The sequence below is a fragment of the Pogona vitticeps genome, chromosome 2 (genome assembly GCF_051106095.1).
Source record: "Pogona vitticeps strain Pit_001003342236 chromosome 2, PviZW2.1, whole genome shotgun sequence".
Lineage (NCBI taxonomy): Eukaryota > Metazoa > Chordata > Lepidosauria > Squamata > Agamidae > Pogona > Pogona vitticeps.
The window spans coordinates 44,412,542-44,420,791 of record NC_135784.1 but is presented as its reverse complement, the minus strand read 5'-3'; the positions used below and the strand labels follow the sequence as shown (position 1 = coordinate 44,420,791).

At 50.1% G+C, this 8,250-nt stretch overlaps 1 protein-coding gene across 2 annotated transcripts in view; it reads left to right on the top strand.

Moving 5' to 3' along the window:
- Positions 1-1,646: 1,646 nt before the first annotated feature.
- The window catches only part of TAFA4 (TAFA chemokine like family member 4), a 167,018-nt gene continuing 160,414 nt past the window's right edge, over positions 1,647-8,250 (top strand). For both annotated transcript variants that reach the window (XM_078385107.1, XM_072989409.2), the window contains exon 1: positions 1,647-1,776. The gene's annotated coding sequence lies outside the window, so the exon portion shown is untranslated. The remainder of the gene's footprint in view (positions 1,777-8,250) is intronic.

Below are 8,250 nucleotides of genomic sequence, written 5' to 3'. Positions count from 1 at the left end.
CAGATGTATCTGGAGAAGGAAGCTGATTGGTTGAGTGAATGGTTGTTGATTTGCTCTGCTCTACTTCCCTTTAATATTCCCTCTGCCCCCTTAAACCACCATCTGAACAAGGACTGGGGCTGGACCCACACATGTTTAAATGCACCCACTAGTCACTGTTGTTCCTGTGGTTTGCCCCCTTCTATACTAAAATTCTTGCTAATTTTGTTACTCCCTTCTGCAGCAATATTAGGATCTGTTTTTACTACATGTTGTTATTATACTACAGATTAACTCTTGAGCAAATGGAAAGGTGGATGCTGGGCAGTGTCAATTCGGAAGTCTCTTAATCCACTTTGATCAGACACTTTTCCTGACCGGATGATACGGTCTTGGGCTCCAAAGTGGCATAGAGAAAGCTGGACGAGAATAACTGGCAACTTGTTCAAGTACTGTACTAACCTGTCCAATCCACTCCTTCTGAATCCATTCTCTTTTTCTCCCTCTCCCTCTCCCTGGAGGGGGCAGTCTGATTGTGAGATTGAGGAGAACGGTAAGGTAGGTTGGCTGTGGAGGAGACCATGCCTTCCTGGCTTTCCCAGGCAAGTCCCAAATTCTGCCGACATGGACCTGGTCTTCAGTTCACTGTAAAAATAGGTAGCAGCCCAACAAACAGTACACAGCTGGAAATCAGAATGCTGCAGAACGGCATCCTAACTTTTAGTAGGTGCCAAAAACTATGTGATCTCAAGACCTACACAAGACACCCGGATGTCCTCACACAATGATGCTTGACTTTTGCTGTGGGTGACCTGAGGTGCAAATCTATACCTTCCAGCTCGAGTAAGGGGACCCACTGGAGACAGTGGGCTTAAACCCTCCCCGGCACCCCAATACCCAGTTGCACTGCAGGATTCCCGAGAGATTAAATCAGTCCATCGATGGCCCTGAAATCTGTGCTACTTCCCGAGACTGGAGCTTGGCAGGAAAACTACCGTCAGGAGCCCCGTCAAGGGGTTGGTTTTCCCGGACCCTGGATTTCAACTATGTAGGGAAGAGGGACGGAGGATCACCCTCGGGAAGGCGGCTCGGGAGCCCTGAAGGTCACGCGGGGGCGGAAGGGGCGGGTCCGATCCGGGCCCTCTCCTCCTCCTGGCCCAGCGGCCCCCGCTGTCGGGGGGGGAGGAGGAGCGTCTTGACGGGAGGGGGGGCGGGGAGCGGAGGGGCAGCGAGGGGGCGGGCCAGGGGGGGCATCCCTCGCCCGCCGCCGCCCAATCAGGGCCGGCCAGCCCGCGGCTCTTTGAAACGGGCGTGGGAGAGGCGGCCGCGGGAGCCCCGCGATCGCCGCCCAAGTTTTCCCAAGCCGGGCTTGGAGGGGGGGTAGCGGGCGGGGGGACGGCTCCGGCTTCTGCTCCCGCCGGCTCCGGCGAGGGGCGAGCTTGCCGCCTGCCTTCGCCTTGACGCCTTGCCTTTCCCCCGCGCGCCTTCCTCGGCGTGAGCGTCCCCCCCCTCCTCGCCCCGATCTGCCCGCGGATTTTCCCCACGCAGTCTCCGGAGCTTCGGATCCCGGCGCTCACCTTCCCCTCGCAACAGCAGCGGCCGGGGCACCGGGTGGAGGGGGCTCCTCGGGCGGCCCCCGCGGAAAAGCCGTCGCGCCGTCACGTCCTCGGGCGAAGCTGTGTCGGAAGAGCCGGGAGCGGGCAGGGGGGACACGGGCTCTGGATGGAGCGATCGGTGCCCTCCGCGTCTCCTCGGCGGAGCGAGTAGGTTCCCGGCGTCCTTCCCGCGGCGGAGCAGGTAAGATCGCGAGAGACGCTGCCGGACCGGGGCGTCGTGCCTCCTCGTGGCTTACGAGAGAGGAGAGGGGAGCGGCTCGGTGCCTCCCCGGGAGCGAGGCGCGGAATCACTCCGAGGAGATCCGCTCGCCGAGGCTGGATCCAGTTTTGAGTTCCACGACTTTCTCCCCCGTCACTCGGCCCTCTGGAGTGGTGGTGCGGGCGATGATGATGATGATGGTGGGTCCCCGCCTTCTTCTTCCAGGAACCTCCTCACACCTAAAGCGGGGATCCGAGCCGAGCGCCGGCGGAGGATTTTTACTAGGTGGCGATCGCCGTATGAATCGGGGGAGGGATCCCGAGTAAAGCACGCGCGACACTCCGCGGGCGGGAATCCGAGAGCGGGGGAAGCGTGGGAGAGAGAGCGCAGGTGAGGGAGACCCAACTTCAGCCGTCTGCTCTCTCTTTTTTAAAAAAAAAAATCCGGGAGCGGGATCTCCGACCAATCTTCGCTTTTCTGCTTTTGGGATCCGGAGGGCTTCGCGTGAGAAACAGAGGCCAAGCTGTGTGCTGAGAGGGAGCGGGTGCCAGCGGGCGCCTGCCCGTCGCGGGGACAGCGAGCCCGGTCGGAGCCATTGCTGCACGAAAGCCCCTCCTGCGAGGTCCCCGGCGCCCGGGGCGAGTCGGGAAGGCCCTTCTCCTCCTCCTCCGCTTCGGAGCACGGCCGGGGGCTGCCTTGTCCCGCTCCGGCTGGGAGAGCGCCGATCGGGCGGGAAACTCGACGGGCCCCCGCCGGTGGTTCGGGAGAGACCCGGGCGAGATTTCGGGGTTTGGGCGGCGGGGGGGGAAGGGAGGAGGTCCTCGCGCGTCCCAGCTCTCTGCGCCCGAAGGCAGAGGGAAGTCCCGCCGGGCTCAGCCTTCGGAAGAGCGGCTCTGTTGGGGACCAGGGTGCCGGGACGAGGGCTTGGACGTGGAGCGGAGCAGGCGGGGGAGCCAGGCCACCAAGTACTCGGGGACGCCGTCAGAGCCTGAGGCCGGTGGGGTTACTCAGGAGGCGCCACCTCGGGAGTGCCGTCGGCGGCAAGTCTCGGCCAAGCGGTCCGCTAAGCTCAGGCGGAGCGCGTTTGCGGCCGGCGGGCTCCGTGCGGGCTTTTTCCGGACGGACAAGAGATCCCCCCCCGCCGGCAGCTGCCCAAGAGCGACCCGAGTCTGTGCCTCTGGGTCCGCGCGCCCGTGGGGTTGCGCCCTGTTCAGACGTGGAGGGTGTCCCGGGTCGTGCCTCTTCTGATCCGCTTCGGCTCAAACACTTCTCCCCTCGTGGGAGCGCGAGAACCCCCCCCCCCAGGGGACCGAGGATCGCCGCGAGCGGGACAGCGTGAAGTCCCGTCTCGCCGTCCACGTCCCGGTGGCACGATGGGTGTGTTTCCCCACCGTGCTCGGTGCCGCCGTCCCTTTGTTGAGCGCCGCCGCCAGCCTCTCCTCCGCCGGGCGCGGCTCCGGTGGCCGGTCGCGTTCCCGGTCATTCCGTCACCACCTCGGCGGACAAAGACCGTCTTGCGCCCCGCGGTGCGATCCCGGACTGGGCTGCTGCCCCGCGCTCAAGCTCGCCGACTTCGGGGAGGCTTACTCGCGGGTAAATCGGCCCCAAGCTGCGACCTAGGAAAGGACGAGTTTAGAAATTCAGCGTCGAGAGCGAAGATGAGTGGGGAACTGGCAGCGTGTGTGTATGTGTAAGAGAGAGAGAGAGAGAGAGAGACAAACACTCCCTCTCCCCCCCTTGAATCCTTCCAATTTTGCCCCCGTCACAAATAAGATAATGACAACAATAGAAATTTAAAAATTCTACCCAGCTTTATCCCCTCCTCCACTAAATAATAAAGGCACTCCAGTGTTTTGTGTTCCTCATTGCGTTGCTCTTAGAAATTTTCCTCGCCAAAGGGCACCCCGGGAAACAAACTTCGATTTATCTTGTGATATTTGCTTTTTACACACCTCTGAATTCCAAGCATTATCTCGCCTCTGCTGGCATTCATATAGATGACAAATAAGATACATAGATGTCCCAAAAAGGTTATGCATTCCTGCTTTATATGGAGGTAGTCTCGCAATGGGATTTATATATAATAATACACACACACTCACTCTACAGTTAGGTATATATATAAGTACTACAGGCAAGTCATGTGATATACTCAGTATCCAGAAATTAATCCCATTTTGAGAACATGCACATGCAAAGCAGGAATGTATCACCTTTTGGACTTGGGGGGGGGGCGGTTCTGTCTGGTGTTGTCTGGGGGCTGCACCAGCAGACATACATGCATCACATCCAACCCATATCTCAACAGACAAGAGATATGGAGGAGGTTTAACCATCTTTGAGACTCTGTCTCTGTCTGTCTGTCTGTCTGTCTGTCTGTGTCTGTGTCCTCAGGGTGTCCATTGGAAAAAACAAATTTTGGAAGACAGAGATAGCAGTTCCTTCCCTCCCATGAAACTCAGCCGAGTGGAGACCTCCCAGTTTCAGGGGCTGCACAGGGTTTGTGGCCCCAGATTTCTGATGTAGAGAAATAATCTTTTGTGCACTCAACATGGGGTGCACAAAGGCTGGATAGCATAGCTGGTTAGGTAGCTCTGTGGGTTGAAGTACTGATTGGAGTACTAATTCCCCACTGGGCCTCCAGGAAGAAAGCTCAGCCTGTGTAGCCTTGGGCAACCTGCATGATCCCAGGATGCCCCAGAAGAAGGGAATGGCAAAGCACTTGTTAGAACTCTACCTAGGAAAACCCTGGAATTGATGACTGTAAGTTGGAATTGTCTTGAGGGCACATCCTCCTCCTCCATGTCATTATTATTATTATGGAAAGTGGAAAGGGAAAAGAGTGGAGGGGGGGCAAGGTATATTACGACTTAACTAGAAAGCATGAGCCATAAAAATAAATCCATTAACTTTTGCTCCAACAATTCAGTAGCATGGCATCAACTTCAAGAAAGCTAACTGACCTTTCCCCGAACAGAATGCAACGGTATATGAAAATGTCTGGTTTGGAAAAGCATTTGCTCTGTGTTGCACATCCCATTTGAAATCTCCACAGTTCTATAGTAGTCAAGTAAAGCATTAAAGCTCCCTCTCCAATTCTGATTCCACATGCTGTAAAAATAATAATAATAAATTTTTTTAAAAAAACCTCACGACAGTGTATTCCCATTCTGCCAGTCAATGAATTCCAAGGTGTGTGCTCAGTAATTGCATGCAAACCTTTGCACAGATGTGTTTTCAAATTGCTTTGACATATATTTTCCCTGGCACATGTTACATTTGCATAGCTTTTTTTTTGCCCCTGCATAATTTGTAATGGTGGCATATTTGAAAGAATGCTTTCTTCTAACGTTTTACTCAGATGCCATAGTCTGCCAGTGATGGATATATAGACCTATGAAAGGATTAAAAAGAAAACCAAATTATTTGACAGAGGCAAAAAGCCATCACACAGCCCAGAAAACTGTACATGTATTGTAACTTATATTTATGGTGATAATTACCATTCTAATTATGGACAGTAAAGACCTTGCTGTTCCAAAGTGCCCATCTGGGTGTTTGCAGTTCTGTCTTCCTGTTAAACAAAACCATCTTTTTATTGGTGCCATTTATTTTATTATTATCATCATTATTTAAATACTTAGAATTTTGAGTTTATAATTTTCTTCCCCTACCTTGCCACTGCTATGTAAAAATAGCAAGCTGTTTCCTTTAATATGGTGAGAAGAATCTAATTTAGAAATGTGCTTGTGCAGAGGACCCCAAAAGTGAGCCTCACTGGGGTTTAGTGGGACTCACTCCTAGTTAAGGGTTTGTAGGCTTGCACCGTTATTGTCTTATAAAATCTTATCAGCCAGAGGATCGTCTTGTCCCAAATAAGCACATAATGGCTTAATATTGCTTTCGGTTGCTGACTCTCCAAGGTCCTAGAATAGTAGTGCGATTGTCTCTCCTTCAACTTTTCAAAATGAAAGAATTAAAAAAAAGAGAGAAAAAATTATTTTACAGCTGCTGGCCCTCCTGCTGAAGAACCAATTCAGCTTTGAAAAATAGTTCTTTTTATGCCATACCATTCTTTCTGTTTCAGCAGATTCCATGAAGTGTCTTGTTCTTTTCACTTAAAGTAATAGCATTTACGCTTTATAGCTGTTGAAGGAGTTATTTGAGGGGTGTTGAAATCACAGCCTCTGGGAATTAAGCCTGGCCCTCACATGTTTGACATCAGCCAATCAGGCGTTTCACTCATGCAGGGATTCAGTGGACGTGTTCCACCCTCTGTGATGAAGACGGACTGAGCAGATTAGCTTGATTCTCTGGGGGAACCTTTAGGTCGCCAGAGGTTGTTAGTCTACGGGGGTGGCAATCCCCAGCCTATATTGGCAATGATAAATGTCTGTGGGAATGGTAATTCAAAACATCTGAAGTTCCAAAAGTTTGCCACCTTGGTAGAACTTCCTTCTGCTCCAGACAGCGTGGTCGTTCCTGAGAGATGTTGGAGACCAGGGGCATCTCGATCCCAACGGATTACCCAGCACCACCAAGTATTGGCTTTAATTGCTCCAAAACTTTTGTTTACAAAAGTGGAAGGAGGTGGGTGGGAAACCATATGTGGCATCCCAAATTATATTTGCATGTCAGCAGATTTATTTATTATTTGATTTGATTTATATACTGCTCTGTTAGTGCATGTATTACAGGTTAAAAGTTACAAGTTACAAATTTCAAACACCTCACATGGCACTACATATAACAATGTAACAATTAAAGAAAAAAATATTAAAAAAAGAAAAAGAGTAAACTAGAAAAGAATAACAAAATATTAGTATCAACACTATCCATAGCAGATCATATGGATTTTGGTAGAATTTCCATCTAACCCCCCTGAAGTCTTATTTATTTCTGAAGCCCTACATGTCTTGGGACCCTGGTTTGGAAATATTGTCTCCTCCAAATGAATAAGCTTGAACATTACAAAAAACGTCCTTGGAGGATGCTGGAATGTTGTGTTTTTTGGGAGGGGGGCAGAGCCATGTAATGTTACGGGCACAATTCATGTGCACAGTAAGTGGCACTACAATACAGCACATCTCTGCACATTGAAATAATAAATACTTTTATGATTCTGGAGGACATAAGCAGGCAAGCATCTTTTCTGCAGACCACCATGAATTGGTGTGAGGCAGACAGAGAGTAGAGTGAGATAGACTCTTTATAAGGTGGCATCTTGAGCGCAGAAGGTCAGCCCCATGGAATTTCGGCTCCTCTTGAGTCTGATGTGGCTTGGTGGCTGTAAAGACCATCATATTTGTCCACCATTCCAACAACCCATCCAGCTATTGAAAAATGGGACCACAAACCAAATAGGTTTTACTGTCTCTCATGGTTTACCTTTTTATTCTTACTGTTTTATTGAGTCAATGTTGCTGTTTAAAGTCTTAAGTAGTTTGCTATCAATCCCCTTTTTGACCGTTGAAGGGTGGCATATAAATACCTTGCTCAAAGACGGCCTGTCCAGACTGGCCATTTTGGGTGTGGGGTGGATTGGGCTAGAAAGGGTCTATAGAGGTCAGGGAGAGGAGCAATGTGCCATTTGGCATGCTTTTCCTGTCCAAACAACAAACAACTCCTTGTAGCCTGATCAGCTGTCTATTAAGCTCTTTCTCTGATTGGCTGTAAAGGGGAAATCATTTTTTTTTACATTTCTCCTCTCCTTCTGTCAGTGCTATTCCATTTTCTCCCTTCCACTCTCCTGGCTTCTCTTCCCTCATTTTACTCCCAACTTTCTCTCTCAAACTCCCCCTGGGAATCTGCAGCTGCTGGAGGCTGGTATCTCCAAGAAGCATGCCAAAAAAGAATGCATGCCCTCCCACTGGACCAGAAAGGTGTGGAACAGCTTTTAAAGGGAAAGGGTGGATTTTTCAAATTAAAAACACTTGCAACAAGATCTTTTTCTGCCCCCAATCCAAACCACGCTCTCAGCAATTCATATATGATATCTATATGCCAGTGCTGACAGGTCCACAGTCTAGGCAGATCTAAGTTTTTAGCACAGAGAACAATAAGAAAAAGACAAAAATATTTGGGGATTGAGAAAGTATCAAACACATGAACAAAGGCCAGAGAATCACAAAATACATAAAATTGCAGAAAGCGAGAATATTTTGATCATGAACTGAGAAAACTGAACAGAAAAATTGTTAACAGTTGGTAATTCAAAGAAAATTAAATCAGTAAAGAGAGGAGGAAGAAAAAGAACTTACTGGATGAAGAAACAGGGTTGGATGCAATACAGTGTCATTGTTTAGAGCTGCCATATCCAAGATGTGGATCGCTATCATGACTTCCAGCCTCTAGTAGGAAAGGGACAAGAAGAAGAGGATCAGAGATTTCATTGCTTTATTAAGAAAAACACAGGGTGGTAAATTTAGTTTTTGTCATAGTAATTAGTAAATTGGA